This window comes from Mytilus galloprovincialis, chromosome 12 (genome assembly GCF_965363235.1).
Source record: "Mytilus galloprovincialis chromosome 12, xbMytGall1.hap1.1, whole genome shotgun sequence".
Lineage (NCBI taxonomy): Eukaryota > Metazoa > Mollusca > Bivalvia > Mytilida > Mytilidae > Mytilus > Mytilus galloprovincialis.
The window spans coordinates 17,803,779-17,829,144 of NC_134849.1; the positions used below are offsets into that span (position 1 = coordinate 17,803,779).

At 35.1% G+C, this 25,366-nt stretch overlaps 1 protein-coding gene and 1 long non-coding RNA gene across 3 annotated transcripts in view; one reads left to right on the top strand and one right to left on the bottom strand.

The window, feature by feature from the left end:
- Positions 1–212: 212 nt before the first annotated feature.
- LOC143055243 (uncharacterized) lies at positions 213–4,473 on the bottom strand. The gene is made up of 2 exons (XR_012971972.1): positions 3,920–4,473; positions 213–413 (listed from the first exon to the last, which is right to left on the bottom strand). It is a non-coding gene; the product is annotated as an uncharacterized LOC143055243 (long non-coding RNA).
- Positions 4,474–11,271: 6,798 nt separating this feature from the next.
- The window catches only part of LOC143054733 (MAM domain-containing glycosylphosphatidylinositol anchor protein 2-like), a 54,426-nt gene continuing 40,331 nt past the window's right edge, over positions 11,272–25,366 (top strand). The window contains exon 1 of one of the 2 annotated variants that reach the window (XM_076227763.1): positions 11,272–11,320. The gene's annotated coding sequence lies outside the window, so the exon portion shown is untranslated. Of the gene's footprint in view, positions 11,321–21,144; positions 21,247–25,366 lie in introns of those variants that run through there. The other variant, XM_076227765.1, reaches the window with a different exon arrangement.

Here is a 25,366-nt window from a genome sequence, read left to right on the forward strand (position 1 = left end):
AGATTAACAAAGGGAAGTAATTTGTTTAAAAAGTTTGTAATAACAGAATCAAATCGGACCAAACATTTTGCCTTATTTTGCATTAGAAATGCACAGAAGACTAAGTTGATGATATACATGCATTGGTTTAAGAATGGGATAAACATTACTTTTAACGAGTGACTCACTTTAAATATTGGTTTTATCGTGCAAAAAACCAAAAAAGAAGACAATTTTCATTCCAAATGTAATTAAGATTAATTGTATCGATGTATACCACCAGGACCAGTGCATCTATCCATTTTCAATGATTTTAATCTGAGGAATCTGCTCTAATTTCTGCATGATGACATTTTCAACCTTTCAAGCAACTGTGAAGTGCTGCAATATATTTTTAAGCAGCACATAAACAGTTATTAGAGAGGTACTTTCAGCTGAAACGAGAAAATATATTAGTTTTGAAAAAACACTTTATACACTAAATAAAACATTTCAGTATCTCTTTTTATAATTTTTTTTTTGTGTTATAATATTTTTTTTGAATTTTACATTTGTTAGAGATACATGATGTACCGGTACCTTATCCCGGCCTCGTGTTTCTTGTTTGTACACCTGATTTCTCTCACAGTCTATTAAAAAATAAACAGGGACTAAATTTAAAGTCAGTCCGGAGATTTTAAAAAAAAATATGTGTTCCAGGGTTCACGTTCCCCTTTTCTAGCCCACTCTCCATGTTCTTTGTATGTACTTCATGTCCAGGTAAATGAAATGTGAGGTGAATATCAACTAAGGTGTGATCAAGTATAAAAAGATCAAATGACACTCTCTCTAAAAGAACAGATATTATGAAACCATATAACATTTTAGTTCCAGGAAAATATCTTAAGAAGGTGGAAATAAAATTATGTTATGTTTGTTCCAAAGAACTTATTACCATTCAAAGACTTGTTCCAGGGGGAACAAGTATTATGGGAACAACAATCATGTTCACACCACTATGAGAATAAAAAGTTTTCTGGCTTTTGGCTTCAGTTGGAAAAGTTTTAAGATCTGTCATACACTAGATGTGTAAAAGTTAAATGCATTTTGTGTTTCAGAAAGATAATTTCTACAGGGGCGGATTCAGCCATATACATTATTAGATAAAGAACTTGTGTTATAATGAATCTTGAAAAATAAGTGATGAAAACTGCATTAATATGACCTCAATTGGAGATATAACCAAGAGCCCAGAGGTGGATTTAAGGGGGAGCAGGGTGTTATTTCTGAACAATTGGTGGAATATAAAGGGAACACAGACGGATCAACCCATTTTAAAAAGGGGTTCCTAACCCGGGACAAAAAGGGGGGATTATATAGGGAACACAAAATCTTACCGCTTTTGAATCCGCCACTGTGGAATCACTGAAGAATGACTAGAGAGGGCCCCTACTTTATGAAAATTTCCGCCAGGGTCTGTGATAAATTTAAATCTAAATAAGCTATTGTTATTTATTACATTAAGTAGGTCAACAGCTCATCTAGCTAATAAATATATTGTTGTGCCTTTTTATGTATATGGCTCGTTGTAGATTAACATCTAAGAAATAGTTAAATTCATGTTTATGATTTGTGTCATTATTGTTTCATTATTGTAACAATTATAAAAATCATTGTAATAACGTATTTAAGCACGTGAGATTCATTGCTATAAAAAAATAAACAGCTTACGCCCGACGTCTTGTGTGGAAGTTTTATGCAATAATCATAAATAGTTTCTGAGGAAGTTTTAAGCAATAACCATTTATTGTTTTTGAGACACGGCGGGACATGTGAACCCCCCCCCCCTTCCCACCCTGTTTTTTTTTACAAATATCACTAAAATAAAATTTTGAATCAAACCAAAAAGTATACAGATCTTTAAATTAGTATAACAAAGAAGTGTGTACAGTTTCAAGCAATAATCATAAATTGTTTTTGAGCTACGGCGCGACATGTAAAAAAAACCCTCCCCTTTTTTACAAAATACTCAATAACTCAAAAATAAAATTTTGAGTCATCACCAAAAAGTATACAGATCTTTAGATTAATATAACAAGAAGTGTGTAAAGTTTTAAGCAATAATCATAAATCGTTTTTGAGATACGGCGCGACATGTAAAAAAAACCCTCCCCCTTTTAACAAAATACTCAAAAACTCAAAAAGGAAATTTTGAATCATCACCAAAAAGTATACAGATATTAAGATTAATATAACTAAGAAGTGTGTAAAGTTTTAAGCAATAATCAAGAAACGTTTTTGAGATACGGTGCGACATGTGAAAAAAGCACACCCCTGTTTTAGTTACAAAGTGCCGTAACTCAAAACGTTTAAATCTTATTTTCACCAAAAAGTATACAGATCATTTGACCATCATAAGAAACAACTATATTAAGTTTCATGAAATTTGGATAAGTCGTTCTCAAGTTACGGTGCGACATGTTTACGCCGGACAGACGGACAGACGGACGGACAGACGGACGGACACCAGACATTTGTATACCATAATACGTCCCGTCAAAATTTTAACGGGCGTATAAAAAAACCTTTTAACGAGGCGTATATCGGTTTATTAAAACTAAGAAAGTTGGTTTTACTTAATTTAAACAAAACATTAAGGTATCTTACATCTATTTCATAAATAAAAAGCAATATATATATAATTATATATCGTTACAGTTTATGTATAGAGGGGAAATGCATACTTAAACCCGGTGCCTACTTTGGTGTTTGTACACCTGATTTCTCTAATATGACCTCAATTGGAGATATAACCCAGAGCCCAGAGGTAGATTTAAGGGGGTGCAGGGAACTATTTCTGAAAAATTGGTTGAATATAAAGGGAACACAGGCGGATCAAGCCATTTTAAAAAGGGGTTCCTAACCAAAGACAAAAAAAGGGGGGATTATATAGGGAACACACAATATTACCGCTTTTGAATCCGCCACTGTGGAATCACTGAATAATGACTAGAGAGGGCCCCTACTTTATGAAAATTTCTAGATCCGCCAGGGTCTGTGATAAATTTAAATCTAAATAAGCTATTGTTATTTATTACGTTAAGTAGGTCAACAGCTCATCTAGCTAATAAATATATTGTTGTGCCTTTTTATGTATATGGCTCTGATCTGGTTGTAGATTAACATCTAAGAAATAGTTAAATTCATGTTTATGATTTGTGTCATTATTGTTTCATTATTGTAACAACTATAAAAATCATTGTAAAAACGTATTTAATCACGTGAGATTCATTGCAATAAAAAAACCTTTTAACGAGGCGTATATCGGTTTATTAAATATATCTTTTTAAACTAAGAAAGTTGGTTTTACTTAATTTAAACAAAAAATTAAGGTATCTTACACTTTATCTATTTCATAAATAAAAAGCAATACATATATAAAAATATATCGTTACAGTTTATGTATAGAGGGAAATGCATACTTAAACCCCGTGCCTACTTTGGTGTTTGTACACCTGATTTCTCTAATATGACCTCAATTGGAGATATAACCCAGAGCCAAGAGGTAGATTTAAGGGGGCGCAGGGTTCTATTTCTGAAAAGTGGTTAAATATTAAGGGAACTCAGGCGGATCAAGCCATTTTAAAAAGGGGTTCCCAACCCAGGACAAAAAAGGGGGGATTATATAGGGAACACAAAATCTTACCGCTTTTGAATCCGCCACTGTGGAATAATTGAAAGTTGACTAGAGAGGGCCCCTACTTTATGAAAATTTCTAGATCCGCCAGGGTCTGTGATAAATTTAAATCAAAATAAGCTATTGTTATTTATTACGTTAAGTAGGTCAAGAGCTCATCTAGCCAAAAATAACAACTAAATGCATTTAATACCTATCTATTATATCTATTATACTGACAATAAACAAATAATACAAATAAAATCCTATTTGGAATTCTCATACCTTGATAAACTCGTAATATAGTGTAAATCTCAAAATATATAACTTCCATTTTCTACAGACTGTACATGATATCAAATGTCCTTCACATTACATGTGACGTATTTAATCACGTGAGATTCATTGCTAGAAAAGAAAACCCTTTTAACGAGGCGTATATATCGGTTTATTAAATATATCTTTTTAACTAAGAAAGTTGGCTTTATATAATTTAACCAAAAATTAAGGTATTTTACACTTTATCTATTTCATAAATAAAAAGCAATATATATATCAGTTTAAATGAGAAATATATGATTAAAGACCGTGCACTCTTAAGTTATATGTTTGAAGCAAGCGCATAGGTCATCATATATACGTCTTGAAATTTCGAAGTGTCGGCATTTCACGAAAATAAACGCAATTGAGCTAATTTTTGGTGCATGTGGAAGATAATGTAAAAGCCTTTAAGATAAATACCGTAATTCAATGAACAAATAAGTTTTTCATAGAGAAATATATCGCTACAGTTTAAGTATGCAGGGAAATGCATAGTTAAACCCCGTGCCTACTTTGGTGGTCATTTTTACGCACGAAATGCTGACTTTTACGCCAATAATTGATATATATATATATATATATATATATATATATATATATATATATATATATACAACTCGTCTAAACATCAACCCAACAATGTTAGATCTGTAAATTTGTTTTCGCAAATTTTTAGTTCTTCCCTCGCCGGGATTCGAACCCATGCTACTGTGATATCGTGACACCAAATCGCCTGCACTGCAGCCGTCCCGCTAGACCACACGACCACCTGCGCTCTACAATAATAAAGCTTTCAGTGGCCGTGTGTTACCTTTCCTCGTCAGTTTTAATCTAGCGGCACTCTACAGTACATGATATATAAGGCATGAAGAAATTATTGTTACAGATCAGCTAAATTATCTATAGTAAAGGATCCTACAAATTAATGTAAGATACAGTCACATAAAATAATTATATTCATAAGTACGTCTGAGTCAGTCATATATATATATAAGCTTCCGCAGCTTATAAATTGAAAACAATGTATCTAATTAAAAATGATTCGAACCAAAAGTGATTTGCAGTAAAACTTGTGCGTGCTTCACATAATGATAATTATCTTTGAGACCGGCAATATAAACAATTTCCACATTCGACAGAATTTCTCCGTGAATGTATATTCGAAAAAGAAATCAATAAAATTGATTGTGTTAACTGCAAGGAACTTTACCTAGGCTAAACTGGAAAATAAATTGAAACGGTCCGAATTCACAAGAACAAATAGCATCCGAAATACAGGCAAGTTCTATTGAGAATACACAATGAAACGTGCGTCCATAACAAAATATTATAGACGTAACATTTGCATCATTAAAAAGATGAGAAATTGCATAATTAATTAGATTAACATAGGAAAGCAGAGTCTGTCACAAATCAATTTCGCCCACCTTTTCCGTATCTTAATGTATTTTTATTTTTTTTTCTAAAATGTCTAATACATTAAATGTTAAACATAATATAATTAAATAATGTTACAGCAACTTTTGCTACAACTAAAAATTAAAGGTGGTATTTTTGCATTGAGACAAATTTCCACAAGAGAGCAAATGACATACAAAATATATGTCACAGTACGACCTTCATCAATGAGCAGAATTTATTCCAAAGAGTCTAACAATTAAAACGAGACGCTAACGCCCGTATTTATGAACATAACGATGATGTATCAACAAACAACAAAAACTAAATAACAAACTCCTGACTGGGAACAGGCATATACATAATACATGTAATATGAGAGGGTTAAACATTTTTCCAGGCGTCCAACACTCAATTTGCCTTGGACAATGGTGTAACAGCACAACATATAAATAAACTATAAACATCCGTTGAAAAGGGCTCGACTCAACAGATCCATACAATGTCTGATTTACATCTAAATGGACATACCTTTATTAATGTAAGGGCAACATCCTACATGAACAAAGAAAGACAGATTCAGATTTAAAAAGTACACCAATTATAAATGCAAGGAAGACACTTTAAATGATCAAAGAAAAACATATTACAGATTCAGAGAAGTACAATCTTTCTTAATGTAAGGACAACACATTAAATGAATAATTAAAAACAGATCATAGATTTCGAGAATAAAACCATGTATAAAGATCGGGACAAATTATTTAAAATATTTGTAAGAGATAAGGTGAATGAATTTTTACATACGTACACGTTTATCTTCAACACTTATCATTATAATAAGCACTCTCTTTCAAATAAATCGACCACACAATTAGTAAAACACCACCTGCATCTATCCAGAACATGCTATTATAATTATAAATAAACAAATGGTCGCACTCTTTTTTTATAAATGCATTTTGTTTTTATCTTTTTGTAATTTTCACGGCGCCAGGTAGCTTCATATTCCGGAAACGGTTTTCCGATGTGTGTTTGACATTTAACATTAACCCTCTTTCTTCCTGTAAAGTAACAAGCTGCGTTTTTGAATTATGAGGTAATGTCCCTTTCTTTGTGGTGGTTGAACTGGTCCCAGGTTAACTTTTGCTTATAGGGCTCCAACTGCTCCATTGTAGCCTTTAAACGTTGGACTGAAAACATTGTCATACTGTCGAAGTAAAGATTTAAATTTTTCTTTAATACAAGGTTGTAATAGACCATCAGGGTCAACTCGAACAAGATCGGAATGTAGTACTTAAGCCTTATTAAGTTGAGATTTAGTAGCATCTACTCGTTCCCCAAACCTGAAATAGTTCTATCGTCTGCTTTCAAAATACCTTTTAAATGAATGTAACCGTCTTTAGCCTGAAATGTATGCCATTCTGACATTTTCAGCATGTTTAAGATCACTAAATGACAACTGCGTCTTCAAAACAACTGTTTACTTTCAGTTTGTGTTTATCGTGACTTTCGATGTAAAATCTAGAGACGTTCCGAATTCCTGTACTTGTGTCAACTCGGCCAATACAGAAAAAAATCTGTATTGGCCGAGTTATTCTGTATTGGCCTAGTTTACACATTATATTGCAAAGGCAGTTTTCATCATATTAAGTCCAATAACAGTGTAGTTAATTAATAAAAGGTTGTAATAGACCACCAGGGTCAACTCCAACAAGATCGGAATGTAGTACTTGAGCCTTATCAAGTTGAGATTTAGTAGCAACTGCATGATCTTGATTTTTAATTTTATTATTCTCCGGTGAATAGGTAGAGCGTACATTGCAGAAATGTTCATTACGTTTCAATACGAGAGGTTCATCAGTGAGGTTAGGTATTCGTAGGTTCCCTGCAACGCTAGAAACTAGACTGGGTTCAGGCCAAGAACTGAGATTTTCATAAGAATCATTTTTGTGAGGTTCGATGAAATATATGTCATCATTTGAAACCATATCTGTAGGTATTTTTACATCAATGTAGTCTCCTGGCCATAAAGTTGTGGCGTCAGATGGTGCTCGTGTCACATTTGTTTTGCGCACGGCGCAATTAGAAGTTCAGTTAGCGGATGAACCCTACTTGTAAACACAATCATTCCCTATAAGTACCTGTCTGCGTGCGGGACGAATAGATATATCGTTTTTCTCCATAAATTGGATACCGGCCAATATGTCAGAATCTAAGTTTTCAACTACTTGTCCCTCAAAATACATTTGGTGTTTATTTCTCGTAAATGTGAGTCTAGTTTCTCCCACAACAGTTAGAGGTGATGATCCATCTGTTTGATGGGCTGACTGAGCTGCTAGTAATTTTTGCGTTAAGTTTGGTAGCGGCAGAGGCACGTATCATATTTCCAGTAGCACCACTGTCAATGGTAAGTCTTGTAGGATTGTGGCCATAACAAACGTCCATATAAGGTGATTGTTGTATCTGAACTCTGTTAGATGCTACATGGTACTGGTCTTGAATGGTTGACTCATTGTTGTCATGGTTATCAGAATCGTATTCGTCAACATCATGAATTCCAGATACAGCACGAGCTTTAGCCATAAATTGTCGATCTTGTTTTGGTAAGTATGTGCATTGACAGAAAATGACGGTTTGGTCGTCCTGCTGATTTGCACAGTGGGCATGACTTGAAGTTTGAGCGGGGCACACACGAAGATTGTTTTATCTTTGGAAAGCGCTTGACGGCTGCTCTCATGGATTTGGCATCCTCTGTCGTACGTAACTCTTCTAAATGCGATTTTAGAGCCTGTGACATTTCTGGCATTATAGATGCTAGTGTTCTCGCACGAAGCCCTGTACCATATCTCTGTTTTATTAGTTTAGGTAGCTTAGGATGGATGAGACGAAGCCATGTCAATATCAAGAGGTTTTCTAAGGTAGGTGATAGTTCCTCGTCGTCCTCTATGTCTTCATCGTGGTGACTGATACCCATATCTTTTCTTAATAGACTGTCTTCAATAAAGGCCATTAACCGTTGGTACAAATCTTCAGGTCTCTCCCCTGGATCATAGTGAATAGCATCAATGTCAACAAAAATGAGCACCAGTAATCTGAAAATCATAGTGGAGGCGGATGGTTTGCCAAATGTTGTCGATCGATGTGGAGTTTTTAACAATAGTGTTCCTAGAAATTATTGGGCGGTAGTTGGCAATCTGTCCTAACATAAGCTCTAACATTCTAACTTTTTGCTCTCGTGTTTTTCTGTTGGCTTGTGGGACTTCTTTCCCATCATTTGCAAACCCCCTGTGAGTTGTTGTTTTTGTTTTCTTTTCCCATTTGGTACTAGACACAACAAAAAGTGCAAAGTTTTTGTCTAAAGAAAATGTGTATATAAGGTTCTGGCGCCAGTTTTCAAAAGTGTTCACAGTTTCAATCTTTGTTAAGCACCACTGTTTCGGTGCCCGGATGGAACTAGCCATGCTCTAAGTTGGGATAATATTTATGTTGTCGTTCACTTGCGTTCACAGTAATGGTTTTATTACGGAATGACTTACACACTTTTGTACGAAGAACGTGGGACGTAATCTCGCTGCCACCACGCCAATTAGGAAAATCACTACACAAGTCTTCAACAATGAAACACACTGATGACAGCTCCTAGTTACAGATGCGGACTTGGAGCTACGTTGTACATTAACAGAAACGACAAACTTCTTCTTGTAGGATTCTTCAGCGCGAAACTTAGACAAGCTCAACGTCAGTGGTTACAATGTGAAATTGAGGTCTTATCAATTGCGGCTTCTATCAAACATTTTAGTCCGTAAATTATTCAATCGTTATCTTCAGCATTTGTTCTAACTGATAGTAAACCGTGTGTTCAAAACCTTTGAAAAGTTATGTAGAGGTGAATTTGCATCAAGCCCTCGAGTTTCTACTTATCTGTCGACTGCCAGTCGCTACCAAGTATCTAAAAGATATGTTTCTGGATTAGCAATACTGCCATCTGACTATTCAAGCCGTAACGCACCCAATTGTAACAATCCTGCCTGTCAAATTTTCAATTCTATACATCTTCAGGAGGAATGTGTTGTGTGTCACGTAACAAGTGAAGATATTCTAAACGGAACAGTAAACCTTCCCTTTACAAGCAGGACAGCATGGCTCTCAAACCAGACCAATTGCTCTGACCTCCGGCGAACGGTGGCTCACTTACGACAGGGGAAACTCACAAACATAAAGGACACAAAGCGCTACCTGAATGTAGCTTCGTTAGCTAACGATGGACTTTTAGTAGTAAAAAGAAACCTTCCGTTTACACCTTGTCGTGAATTAATAATTGTACCACGTCAAGTATTAGATGGATTAATTACTTCAATTCACATTAAACTAGACCATCCGTCGTGTCACCAGATGAAGTCTATATTACAACAATACTTTTACGCATTAGACACGGACAAGGCTATCGAATCTGTAACTAGTAGCTGTCATTAGTGTGTTTCATTGTTGAAGACCCCAAAGGTCCGCGAAGAGCAGAATTCAGCAGAGCCCCTGAAACTATTGGTTCATCATTTGCCGCAGATGTCTTAAAACGAGAGCGTCAGTTAGTTTTTGTTTTACGAGAATGTGTAACTTCTTACACCTTTACCAAACTGTAAGATACCAAGCGCCATCACGATTTACGAGATGCAATTATTCAACGTCTTGCTGAAGTCCACCCACTAGACAGCCCACATGCTGTTATCAGGACCGACCCTGGATCTGGTTTTAAAACTTTAGTAAAAGACGAACTGTTAGCTAGACAACGCATCACTATAGAATTAGGCCGTCCCAAAAATGTAAATAAAAACCCCGTTGCTGAGAAAGCTATTCAGGAACTAGAAGATGAAATACTTCGTTCGAACCCGTCAACCCCAGTATTAACACCATTAACGCTTTCACTTGTCACAGCTTGACTGAATACACGTATTCGAAACCGAGGATGATCTGCACGATAAATGTGGACACAGAGAGATCAGTTTTCAAATAACCAAATACCGCTCACCGATCAAAATTTAATAAGTGCTCAACACGAACAACGATTAAAGAATCATCCAAATATTCCGGAAACGGTTTTCCGATGTGTGTTTGACATTTAACATTAACTCTCTCTCTCTGCCTGTTTAACGATTATATAACCTGGCATATTTTACTATGTTAGTCAATAAATAGACAATATCTCAAGTCGTACATTTGTGTAGTGATATTGGCGCGGGAACATTTACTAAATAAATCGAGCATTCGACAGAACAATTTGGTTATAAATGATACTCATCTTTTTTCATTCGTATTCTGATTCGTGCTCCACTGAATGAGTCATGTGTATGAGTGTCGTAATGAGGTTACCTTTTTATGTTTGTCATGTGTTCTATTGTTTGTCTGTTTGTCTTCGTTCATTTTCACCCAGGCGTTGTCAGTTTATTTTCGATATGTGATTTTGTCTGTCGCTCTGGTATCTTTCGTCCCTCTTTTACAGATAAATAACGAAAAATCTTGCAAAATGTTATTTTTTACATTTTGAAATGTTAAAACGATATTTTAAACATTCTTTAAAAAAGAAATAACAGTGAATTTGTTATCAGAAATATTCATTGAAACTTATAGGACTACCTACATTTACATATAGGTATTCTTTTGTTTATTTATTTTTTTCGTGTAGATATATTTTGCCTTTTTATTTGAAAGAGACATTCTTAATTTGCTGATTACAAATTACAAAATCGATCATTAAGTGAAAAAGTATAAACAACAGAGAAAAGATGTTACACATTCATAAAATATTTGCGTAGTCAGCTAAGTAAGGACGAAAAACAACATATGTCACTAATCGTTGTTGCACACGTTGCAGAATTGTTCATCAATTTCTTTAATTCATCTTGATATATCAATAGGCAATCCATTTTAAAAGTTATCTTTCTAACAACAGGTCTTCTTTTACACTTCGTGGTAAGTTTTGAAATATTTTCTTAAATACAAAGTTCTTGTGATTTCAAATTGTTAAATTCAATAATTGAGGTAATACAACAGTATTTTCGAACATCAAAACAGTGGTGACGCTGCTTCGCCAAATATTTATAAAGTCAATCTAGCGTAGTAAATAAGACGCAACCGCTGTTTCGGAGATTGCAGTACTTTATCAAATAATGTTTAGCTCATGTTTTTTGACAAGGGCTTTTGATAATCACAACAAAGGTATCCAATGTACATGTCAAATTCAACTGAGAGACAAAAGTTGATACTAACATTACTGTCGTTTTACAATTCGTCTTGGGTTGGATTAATTACTGATTTATAATATCGTCATATAATTTCAATAAACAAATTTAAATATGGTCAGTTTGGGAGGATGCAGTCCTATATTCGATTATAATCACACCACTATGACAGACGAAAGTATTTTTCGCGATAGTGCAGTACATTAAAAGAAGAAAGAAACACTGATTCTCTCAATTCTAAGATGAAATTTGTTTTCTGATTTGTGAAACCACCATATCATTGTCAAAATAAACTGTAAATATTGTCAGCTTGGGTATCTGTATTTTTTTTTATACAAACTGTGAAATTTACGTATATTTCATTTGATTGATTGATTTCAATTAAATGTATGCACATTTAAATTCCTTTCTATTATCAAATTATTCTGTTTATCTCTGACTTTGTTGTTATTTTATGCATGAACAAAACGTTGAACAATCAGATCGATGTTTTAAGAAATGCGAAACAACTCGTCCTAGAGACAAGTCGGACCGTCTAAGATGACAACTCGGACCGCTTGTAGGATTACATAAAATGTACGACTAACTAGGGGAGCCATCAATTTTTCGTTTGTGCATTCGGGACAATTGAGGGGTATTTTGAGGGGCCTAAAGTTGACAGAGTTAACTGTAGAACCCTATGGGATTCTATTTTCATATGACTATTACTCGAAGACAGTAAGTGATAGATACATGGACTCTTCAGTTATGAGATGAGGACAATAAAACAAATGGGAAGAACAAAAAATTTGCGAAAGCAAATTTACAGATCTAACATTGTTGGGTTGATGTTTAGACGAGTTGTATATACATAATGTACACAGCCATGTATCACCACCATTGATGGTGATACAATGTATAAATCTGTTGTAGAGTTGTCACTGACTAAGACGTACTTATAAATATAATTATTTTCTGTGACTTTATCTTGCATTAATTTGTAGGATCCTTTACTATAGATAATTGAGCTGATCTGTAACAATAACATCTCCATGCCTTATATATCAAGTACTGTAGTACGCCGCTAGATGAAAACTGACGGGGAAAGGTAACACACGACCACCGAAAGCTTTTCTTTTGTGAAGCCCAGGTGGTCGTGTGGTCTAGCGGGACGACTACAGTGCAGGCGATTTGGTGTCACGATATCTCAGTAGCATGGGTTCGAATCCCGGCGAGGGAAGAACAAAAAATTTGCAAAAGCAAATTTACAGATCTAACATTGTTGGGTTGATGCTTAGACGAGTTGTTTATTATATATATATATATATATATGAGTCTGAAAGATTGTGTAACAATACCGATAAATAGATGGAAAACAAAACACTAAAAAGTGTTGAATATCATTGCACAAAGATGGAAAAACTGAACTGATGATATAAATTATACAATAATTGCAAATATTTCGGCTCAACAAATGGCCTTCTTCGGTGACAAACGTTTTAACAATAATGATATATAATGTATAAGGTGTAACCATAGATCACTAATAATACAGGTAAGTTTTGGTCGATTGATTTTAATCCAAAATCCTGAATATAATAATGTAAACACTAGATTGTAAATTTAATTATTTCTTCCTATTGATTCTATCTGGATGGAGGACACCCAGTGTTTTTATCCAAAACTTCTCCCGATTTTCTCTTTGCCTATTTTGCCATGTACAATCCTGTTCGATCACAAGGATCTTCATGTGATCAAAATCTTTCAGATTGTGATCTGGTAACCTGAAATGTTGGCTGACAGGAATATACGTTTTTTTTGTGAGGTCACTCCTGTGGCCATTGAGGCGTTTGTGAAATGGCTGCATAGATTATCCAACATATTTAAGACCACATCTAGGACACTCAAGAACGTAAATCACGTTTGAGCTTTTGCAGTTGACATTGCAGAAGATCTTGTATGTCTTTTCTGTGGTCTTACTGTGAAATGTTGATGAATGCTGCAATTGGTTGCAACATTAACAGCGCTTATCCCCACAAGGCTGGCAATTACCTACAGTATGGTTAGGTTTGGAAAGGTCAGCACGGACAAGTATATTTCTCAGGCTGTTAGGTTGTTTGAAGGCAATCATGGGAGGCTCAGGAAAGATTTTGGATAACTTCGAATGTTTCTCGATTGCTGTCCAATGATCACGAATGGTCTTGAAACTATTTCTCAGGCATGGATGGTAGGTGGGCACACATGGGATTCTTTTACTTTTCTGTTTATCTTTGTAAGTTAGCAGACTGCTTCTGGGGATGGATTCCGCTTTTCGAAAACTATTTGTGATGTTTTTGTGTTTATATCCCCTTCTTTTCAAATGTCCATTGAGCTGCCCCAGACGTTGTTTTGCAGTGTCTTCAGAGGAGCAGATTCGCCTTATTCTGAGAGCTTGGCTGTATGGAATGCTCTTTGTGCAGTGTGGAGGATGGCAACTTTCAGGCAACAAGTATTGATGAGTATCTGTAGGTTTAGAGTATATATCTGTGTTTATTATACCTACAGAGAGGGTGCTAGATGTATCAAGGACGTTTATGGTGGAATTAGATGTTTCATGGGTGAATTTGATGGTAGGGTGTTGATTGTTAGCATTTGTTATAAAAGTTTGTAATTTTTGGTCTCCCTTGTCCCATTTTATGTCAACGTCATCAATTAATCGATACCAGGAAAGCGGTTTTTCGATGGAGCACTCCAGCAGTTGCTTTGCAAATTTACCCATGAATATATTGGCATAAGAAGGAGCCATTTTTGTACCCATAGCAGTGCCATTTGTCTGTAAATAGTGTTCTCCTTGGAATGTGAAGTTGTTCTTTTTCAAGACCATAGTAAGCATTTCAACTAAGCAATCAGTAGGTGGAATTTTAAGAGATCGAGAGTCCCAAACTTCTCTACATGCTTCAATACCATCAGCATGGGGAATATTCGTATAGAGAGAGGTGACATCCATAGTGACAAGAGTAGTATTGGCAGGTAGAGGGTTTAAATCCTGCATTTTTAGTAAGTAATCTGTAGAATCTTTAATAAAAGATGGCAAGTTTTCTACATGTGGTCGAAGATAGTAATCAACGTATTCGGATATTTTTTCGGTGGGATGACCATTAGCTGAGACGATTAATCTACCTGGGTTACCAGGTTTATGAATTTTAGGGAGCAGGTAGAATCGCCCAGGTTTTCAATTTTCAGGTTTTAAATATTTGAGAGTATCTATATCAATGATGTTATTGTCACACATTTCCTTTAAACATTCTGTTATTTCCTCGCTGAATTGGAGGGTGGGGTCCGAATTAAGTTTTTTGTAAAACCGGTCATCATCTAATTGGCGAATGGCCTCTTGGACATAGTTAGATATATACAAGCTACCGCAGCTTATCAATTGAAAACAATGTATGTAATTAAAAATGATTCGAACCAAAAGTGATTTGCAGTAAAACTTGTGCGTGCTTCACATAATGATAATTATCTTTGAGACCTGAAATATAAATATTTCCACATTCGGCAGAATTTCTCCGTTAATGTATATTCGAAAAAGAAATCAATAAAATTGATTGTGTTAACTGCAAGGAACTTTACTTAGGCTAAACTGGAAAATAAATTGAAACGGTCCGAATTCACAAGAACAAATAGCATCCGAAATACAGGCAAGTTATATTGAGAATACACAATGAAACGTGAGTCCATGGAACATTTAAAATGTAACCATTTTTCAACAGGTGGTTCTAAATATACCTATATGAAATGGAACATTATTTAAGAAAGATATTTTAACATCAGCTAAAAATAAACGCTTAGTTCAAGAGTTTCTGAACTTCCTATCAAACAATGGTATAAGTCATAGTCTCCTCTTCTCTCTTCATTGACAATTTTTACATAATCTTGACAGTTCCCCACAAATGGACAAATGCGCTTGTGACAGAAAACTCGATTTTATAATTTTTATATAATTCTATTAGTTATTGGTAATTTATTTTCCATGTATCAATTCCTGTATCAAGGAACCTTTAATGTATACATTTATATTGCATGTCCTCTTTGAAAGAACCATGTGACATTTCACAGACGTAAGCATAATATAACTATAAATCAATCGGCAAATAAAATGTTTGAACAAAATATTATAGACGTAACATTTGCATCATTAAAAAGATGAGAAATTGCATAATCAATTAGATTAACATAGGAAAGCAGAGTCTGTCACAAATCAATTTCGCCCACCTTTTCCGTATCTTAATGTATTTTTATTTTTTTTCCTAAAATGTCTAATACATTAAATGTTAAACATAATATAATTAAATAATGTTACAGCAACTTTTGCTACAACTAAAAATTAAAGGTGGTATTTTTGCATTGAGACAAATTTCCACAAGAGAGCAAATGACATAGGAGTTAAAAACATACGTCACAGTACGACCTTTATCAATGAGCAAAATTTATTCCAAAAAGTATAACAATTAAAACGAGACGCTAACGCCCGTATTTATGTACATAACGATGATGCATTAACAAACAACAAAAACTAAATAACAGACTCCTGACTGGGAACAGGCATATACATAATACATGTAATATGACAGGGTTAAACTTTTTTCCAGGTGTCCAACACTCAATTTGCCTAGGACAATGGTGTAACAGCACAACATATAAATAAAATATAAACATCCGTTGATAAGGGCTCGACTCAACAGATCCATACAATGTCTGATTTACATCTAAATGGACATACCTTTATTAATGTAAAGGCAACATCCTACATGAGCAAAGAAACACAGATTCAGATTTAAAAAGCACACCCATTATAAATGCAAGGAAGACACTTTAAATGATCAAAGAAAAACATATTACAGATTCAGAGAAGTACAATCTTTCTTAATGTAACGACAACACATTAAATAAATAATTAAAGACATATCATAGATTTCGAGAATAAAACCATGTATAAAGATCGGGACAAATTATTTAAAATATTTGTAAGAGATAAGGTGAATGAATTTTGTACATACTTACACGTTTATTTTCAACACTTATCATTATTTTGTAATAAACACTTTCTTTAAAATAAATCGACCACACAATTAGTAAAAGATCATCTGCATCTATCCAGAACATGCTATTATATTTATAAATAAAGAAACGGTCCCACTCTTTTCTATAAATGCATTTTGTTTTTATATTTTTGTAATTTTTACAGCGCCAGGTAGTTTCATATTCCGGAAACGGTTTTCCGATGTGTGTTTGACATTTAACATTAACCCTTTTTCTTCCTGTAAAGTAACAAGCTGCGTTTTTGAATATTGAGGTATCCGTCCCTTTCTTTGTGGTGGTTGAACTGGTCCCATGTTAACTTTTGCTTCTAGGGCTCCAACTGCTCCATTGTAGCCTTTAAACGTTGGACTGAAAACATTGTCATACTGTCGAAGTAAAGATTTAAATTTTTCTTTAATACAAGGTTGTAATAGACCATCAGGGTCAACTCGAACAAGATCGGAATGTAGTACTTAAGCCTTATTAAGTTAAGATTTAGTAGCAACTGCATGATCTTGATTTTTAATTTCATTATTCTCCGGTGAATAGGTAGAGGGTACATTGCAGAAATGTTCATTACGTTTCAATACGAGAGGTTCATCAGTGAGGTTAGGTATTCTTAGGTTCCCTGCAACGCTAGAAACTAGACTGGGTTCAGGCCAAGAACTGAGATTTTCATCAGAATCATTTGAAACCATATCTGTAGGTATTTTTACATCAATGTAGTCTCCTGGCCATCAAGTTGTGGCGTCAGATGGTGCTCGTGTCACATTTGCTTTGCGCACGGCGTAATTAGAAGTTCCGTTAGCGGATGAACCATACTTGTAAACACAATCATTCCCAATAAGTACCTGTCTGCATGCGGGACGAATAGATATATAGTTTTTCTCCATAAATGGGATACCGGCCAATATGTCAGAATCTAAGTTTTCAACTACTTGTCCCTCAAAATACATTTGGTGTTTATCTCTCGTAAATGCGAGTCTAGTTTCTCCCACAACAGTTAAAAGTGATGATCCATCTGTTTGATGGGCTGACTGTGAGCTGCGAGTTATTTTTGCGTTAAGTTTGGTAGCGGCAGAGGCACGAATCATATTTCCAGTAGCACCACTGTCAATGGTAAGTCTTGTAGGATTGTGGCCATAATAAACGTTCATATAAGGTGATTGTTGTATCTGAACTCTGTTAGATGTTACATGGTACTGGTCTTGAATGGTTGACTCATTGTTGTCATGGTTATCAGAATCGTATTCGTCAACATCATGAATTCCAGATACAGCACAAGCTTTAGCCATAAATTGTCGATCTTGTTTTGGTAAGTATGTGCATTGACAGAAAATGACGGTTTGGTCGTCCTGCTGATTTGGACAGTGGGCATGACTTGAAGTTTGAGCGGGCGCACACGAAGATTGTTTTTTCTTTGGAAAGCGCTTGACGGCTGCTCTCATGGATTTGGCATCCTCTGTCGTACGTAACTCTTCTAAATGCGATTTTAGAGCCTGTGAATTTCTGGCATTATAGATGCTAGTGTTCTCTCACGAAGCTCTGTACCATATCTCTGTTTTATTAGTTTAGGTAGCTCAGGGTGGATGAGACGAAGCCATGTCAATATCAAGAGGTTTTCTAATGTAGGTGATAGCTCCTCGTCGTCCTCTATGTCTTCATCGTGGTGACTGATACCCATATCTTTTCTTAATAGACTGTCTTCAATAAAGGCCATTAACCGTTGGTACAAATCGTCAGGTCTCTCCCCTGGATCATAGTGAATAGCATCAAAGTCAACAAAATGCGCACCAGTAATCGGGAAACCATAGTGGAGGCGGACGGTTTGCCAAATGTTGTCGATCGATGTGAAGTTTTTAACAATAGTGTTCCTAGAAATTATTGGGCAGTAGCTGGTAATCTGTCCAGCTGCTGTCCTAACATAAGCTCTAGCATGCTAACTTTTTGATCTCGTGTTTTTCTGTTGGCTTCTGGGACTTCTTTTCCAACATTTGCAAACCTCCTCTGAGTTGTTGTTTTTGTTTTCTTTTCCCATTTGATACCAGACACAAGAAAAGGTGCAAAGTTTTGTCTAAAGAAAATGTGTATATAAGGTTCTGGCGCCAGTTTTCAAAAGTGTTCACAGTTTCAATCTTTGTTAAGCACCACTGCTTCGGTGCCTAGGTGTAACTAGCTATGCTTCAAGTTGGGATAATATTTATGTTGTCGTTCACTTGCGTTCACAGTAATGGTTTTATTACGTAATGACTTACATACTTTTGTACGAAGAACGTGGGACGTAATGTCGATGACAGCTCCTAGTTACAGATGCGGACTTGGAGCTACGTTGTACATTAACAGAAACGACAAACTTCTTCCTGCAGGATTCTTCAGCGCGAAACTTAGACAAGCTCAACGTCAGTGGTTACCATGTGAAATTCAGGTCTTGTCAATTGCGGTTTCTATCAAACATTTTAGTTCGTAAATTATTCAATCGTTATCTTCAGCATTTGTTCTAACTGATAGTAAACCGTATGCTCAAGCCTTTAAAAAGTTATGTAGAGGTGAATTTGCATCAAGCCCTCGAGTTTCTACTGATCTGTCGACTGCCAGTCGCTTCCAAGTATCTAAAAGACATGTTTCTGGATGAGCAATACTGTCATCTGACTATTCAAGCCATATTGCACCCAATTGTAACAATCTTGCCTGTCAAATTTGCAATTTTAGACATCTTCAGGAGGAATGTGTTGTGCGTCACGTAACAACTGAAGATATTCTAAACGGAACAGTAAAGCGTCCCTTTACAAGCAGGACAGCATCGTTCTCAAACCAGACCGAATGTTCTGACCTCCGGCGAACGGTGGCTCACTTACGACAGGGGAAACTCACAAACATAAAGGACATAAGGCGCTACCTGAATGTAGCTTCGTTAGATAACGATGGACTTTTAGTAGTAAAAAGAAACCTTCCGTTTACACTTTGTCGTGAATTAATAATTGTACCGGGGCAAGTATAAGATGAATTAATTACTTCAATTCACATTAAACTAGACCATCCATCGTGTCACCAGATGAAGTCTATATTACAACCATACTTTTACGCATTACACACGGACAAGGCTATCGAATCTAACTAGTAGCTGTCATTAGTGTGTTTCATTGTTGAAGACCCCAAAGGTCCGCGAAGAGCAGAATTCAGCAGAGCCCCTGAAACTATTGGTTCAGCATTTGCCGCAGATGTCTTAAAACGAGAGCGTCAGTTAGTTTTGTTTTACGAGAATGTGTAACTTCTTACACCTTTACCAAACTGTTAGATACCAAGTGCCATCACGATTTACGAGATGCAATTATTCAACGTCTTGCTGAAGTCCACCAACTAGACGGCCCACATGCTGTTATCAGGAACGACCCTGGATCTGGTTTTAAAACTTTAGTAAAAGACAAACTGTTAGCTAGACAACGCATCACTATAGAATTAGGCCGTCCCAAAAATGTAAATAAAAACCCCGTTGCTGAGAAAGCTATTCAGGAACTAGACGATGAAATACTTCGTTCGAACCCGTCAACCCCAGTATTAACACCATTAACGCTTAATCACTAATCACTTGTCACAGCTCGACTGAATACACGTATTCGAAACCGAGGATCATCTGCACTAGAAATGTGGACACAGAGAGATCAGTATTCAAATATTCAAATACCGCTCACCGATCAAAACTTAATTATTGCTCAACACGAACAACGATTAAAGAATCATCCACATATTCTGGAAGCGGTTTTTCGATGTGTGTTTGACATTTAACATTAACTCTCTCTCTTCCTGTTTAACGATTATGTAACCTGGCATGTTTTACTATGTTAGTCAATAAATAGACAATATCTCAAGTGATTTTCCTTATTGGTGTGGGAACATTTACTAAATAAATCGAGGATTCGACAGAACAATATGGTTATAAATGATACTCATCTTTTTTCATTCGTATTCTGATTCGTGCTCCACTGAATGAGTCATGTGTATGAGTGTCGTAATGAGGTTACCTTTTTATGTTTGTCATGTGTTCTATTGTTTGTCTGTTTGTCTTCTTTCATTTTCATCCAGGCGTTGTCAGTTTATTTTCGATATGTGATTTTGTCTGTCGCTCTGGTATATTTCGTCCCTCTTTTACAGATAAATAACGAAAAATCTTGCAAAATGTTATTTTTTACATTTTGAAATGTTAAAACGATATTTTAAACATTCTTTAAAAAAGAAATAACAGTGAATATGTTATCAGAAATATTCATTGAAACTTATAGGACTACTTACATTTACATATAGGTGTTCTTTTATTTATTTATTTTTTTTCGTGTAGATATATTTTGCCTTTTTATTTGAAAGAGACATTCTTAATTTGCTGATTACAAATTACAAAATCGATCATTAAGTGAAAAAGTATAAACAACAGAGAAAAGATGTTACACATTCATAACATATTTGCGTAGTCAGCTAAGTAAGGAAGAAAAACAACATATGTCACTAATCTTTGTTGCACATCTTGCAGAATTGTTCATCAATTTCTTTAGTGCATCTTGATATATCAATAGGCAATTCATTTTAAAAGTTATCTTTCTATCAACAGGTCTTCTTTTACACCTCGTGGTAAGTTTTGAAATATTTTCTTAGATACAAAGTTCTTGTGATTTCAAATTGTTAAATTCAATAATTGAGGTAATACAACAGTATTTTCGAACATCAAAACAGTGGTGACGTTGCTTCGCCTAACATTTATAAAGTCAATCTAGCGTAGTAAATAAGACGCAACCGCTGTTTCGGAGATTGCAGTATTTTTTCAAATAATATTTAGCTCAAGTTTTTTGACAAGGGCTTTTGGAAATCACAACAAAGGTATCCAATGCACTTGTAAAATTCAACTGAGAGACAAAAGTTGATACAAACATTACTTTTATTTTACTATTCGTCTTGGGTTGGATTAATTACTGATTTATAATATCGTCATATAATTTCCATAAACTAATTTAAATATGGTCAGTTTGAGAGGATGCAGTCCTATATTCGGTTGAAAACAAACCATCATGAAATAAGAAAGTATGTTTCGCGATAGTGCAGTACATCGAAAGAAGAAAGAAACACTGATTCTCTTAATTCTAAGTTGAAATTTGTTTTTTTTTTATTTGTGATACCGCCATTTCATTGTCATAATCAAGTGTTAATATTGTCAGCTTTGGTTAAACTGTTTTTTTTAATACAAACTGTGAAATCTACTAATAATTTATTTCTATGACGTGTTCCGAGTAAAAAAAGTAAAATTGCTTGTACAATTTGTTGATACAGTCAATATTATTGATTATTTTGCACATATATGGCTGTAATTTGTATTAAAAATGTATTATGAGTTAACAAGTTTGCTTATTTATATTTCATATGAATATTTCCCCCTACCTATCTTAAATGTATTTGCAATTGGATAAGGGACTTTCTGTTTCGAATTTTCCTGGGTGTTCGATATTTCTAATATTCATTCTTTTTAAATTGGCTTTTATCGAAATTCCCACCCCTGAACCATATATATTCGTGTATGGAACAAAATAAGAAATGAAATAAACTATAAGGAGAGTCCTTGGCTGTCCCCAACCCACTCATGTTTAAGAACTTGTAAGCAGTTGATATCCCTACCCATAAGCTATATATATATTCATGTATTCGACAATATAACAAATCAAATAAAATATAGGGGCCGTAATGTGGAACAACCTATCTCTCCTGTTTGAGAAGTTGCAAACGGTCGAGGTCCCCGCCCTAAGCCACATATATTATATGGGACAATTCAAAATGGGGTCTCCAAACCCCCTTCATTTTTAGAACTTGTAAATGGTTGAACCATATTTATTTCTGTTTGTCATTTCAAAAAAAATTGAATGACATACAGGGTCAATCTCGTAGTCGTCACATACAAATGTATGCATATCACTATACCATGTTTATCTACACAGAACCATTAAGTACTAGACTTTACCCAAAGTCAGGCGACCATAGGCAGTACGAATTATGGCAGCTTTTTTTGGAAGACCTCGTTACAGCATTCTGTTACAGTTATTTCTTGTTTATTATAAATTTTATTGATGAAAAAATATGAATCTAGGTTAATCGAATTCACTTGAATTATCTTTTGAATATTTCTGGGCCGATAAAAAATTTCATTTGTTGCTTATTGTAATGAAAACATATACATCTTTCAACCAGTGTAAAGCCCACGAATGTTTGACCAACTGTTGTATAATCACCTGTCATTTTATACCAAACTTGGTATGGAGTGACATCATGGACTTAGGGTAAAGGTTGGGGTCATTTACCTGAACTATGGGAAGGTCAGTCGGACCTCACCCCTGATCCCCGTAGAAGTTAACATTTTAATGATCTGTGTCTCATTACTTTCGTACTGTAGGACCGATGAATATTGTTCCTTCCTGGATAGGAAGTCCATTCATACTATAACAAACTCGTACCAGGTTAACGTATATTACTAAACGTGGACTGGTATCAACGTTAACTACAAGCTTTTTTTTGAACATTTGTGCTGCAACCATGGTTACAGTAGATAATTCCAAAATTATAAAAGCAGACATCTCATTGTCACATGTCATGTTATATATCAATACAGTTTCATTTACTTTGGTGCACTACTCTCTGAGAAAATGCTGATTTTATGCATTTTTCCATAGGGTCAATGCAAAACTTGGCCCCTGTTTCCATGACAACGGCGGCCATTTTGAACTATCCAAATATTGTCTTGACACCTTGGCATACTGGAGAACATTTTCATAAAGTTTCATCCAATTGGATATTATAACGAAAGAGTTAGAATTTTTGATATTTTAGCTGTTTCCATGGTAACGGCAGCCATTTTGAAAATTCCAAAGTAAAACTGGAAATCAGCACATGCCAGTTAACATTCCTGTGGAGTTTCTTCCAGTTTGGAACACTTTGATTTTTTTCGCATTTGTGCTGTTTCCATGGAAACGGCGGCCATCTTTTACCATTCCATAGCAAGGTGCACAACTTCAAATGGGGTTCCTCATTATAGTTGAGTTCCATAAACATTGGTCCGTTAGATTCTGAGAACTCGCGCGGACAAAATGTGTGGAAGAAAAATAAAAATAACTAGATTTGCCATTGCAAGCAATAGCGGATGGCACCCTTCCCCTATTGCCAGGTGAGCGGCAGCCATTTTGAAAATTCCAAAGTCAAAGACCGCATCTACAGATGTCTGTTAACATTATTGTAAAGTTTCCTCCATTTTGGAGCATTTTGGAATTTTTGTAAATTTTTGTTGTTTCCATGGCAACGGCGACCATTTTGGAAATTCCGAAGTCCAATGTCTCATCTGTATCTGCCATTGGTAATTTATAATGAGTTTTATTAAGTTTGGCGCATTTTGAGATTTTTTTGAGATTTTTTGCTGTTTCCATGGTAACGGTGTCCATTTCGAAAATTCCAGCAACAGTTTCAACATCGACTTATGCCATGTTATATATTCATAAAGTTTCTTTGAATCTGATCTTATATTCCTTTAGAAAAGGCTGGTTTGATCTTTTTCCCCATAGGTTCAATGTTAAACTTTTCTCCAGTTTCCATGGCAATGGTAGAGATTTTGCAGAAGCTAAGTACTGTTGGTACCTCAGGGCACCACTGCCAACATTTACATAAAGTTTCATTAGGTTGGCTCTTGAAACGAAAGATTTAGAATTTTGATTTTTTTTTACATTTCTTTAGTTTCCATGGTAACGGCGGCCATTTTGTACCATTCCAATGTCTCTTGCACAACTTCACATGGAGGTTCATATTATGGTATAGTTCCATCAACATTGGTATGACCAATTTCTAGAAATAGCGTGGACAAAATGTGTGGAAGAATAAAAATAAGAAAAAAAAGAAACGTACAATAACAATATGTCACCCCAACTCCGTTGAGGGTGCCATAACTAGAATTGCCATTGCAAGCAATAGCGGATGTCACCCTGGTCCACCAATTGCCACTAAGCGGCAGCCATTTCGAAATGTTAACATTAAATTAACTAATTTACTTTACAATGCATCAGTTTGCAAATTTTTAGAAAGTTTAAAGCATTTGTAAAATTTTGATGTTTTTACTGTTTCTATGGCGACGGCGGCCATTTTGAAAATTCCAAAGTCATACTTCTGCTTCATATTGTACTCCCCATAATATTTTACAATCATATAACATTTAATAGCTGTACAACACTAATGTTCTGGAATGTTCCATCACATTTTCTCATTTTGATGTTTTTGCCTTGTTTCCATGGTAACTGCAGCCATTTTGGAAATTCAAAAGTTGAATGCAACATCTAGATTTGCCAGGCAACATTTGTGTAAAAGTTTTATATATTTTTAAAGAATTTTCAAATTTTTGATATTTTTGATCAGTTCCTATGGCAACATGGTAGTTCCAATGAATCTCAAAATCATCCACAGCATGTATATAGAGGACAGCTACAGTGTATAAAAATATGATGATTAAATGTTTTGTTATAGTTAAATTATTTACCAAAAACTAAAACTTCATTTTTTCACTCTTTTTCTGTTTCCATGGTAACAGTAGACATCCTGGAAGTGCCAACCTCGACTGCACTTCTGACAATGGTCATTAACATTCTGGTATAGTTCCATTACAATTGGTCCATACGATTCCAAGAAATAGTATGGACAAAATGTGTGGAATAATAATAATAAGAATAAAAAA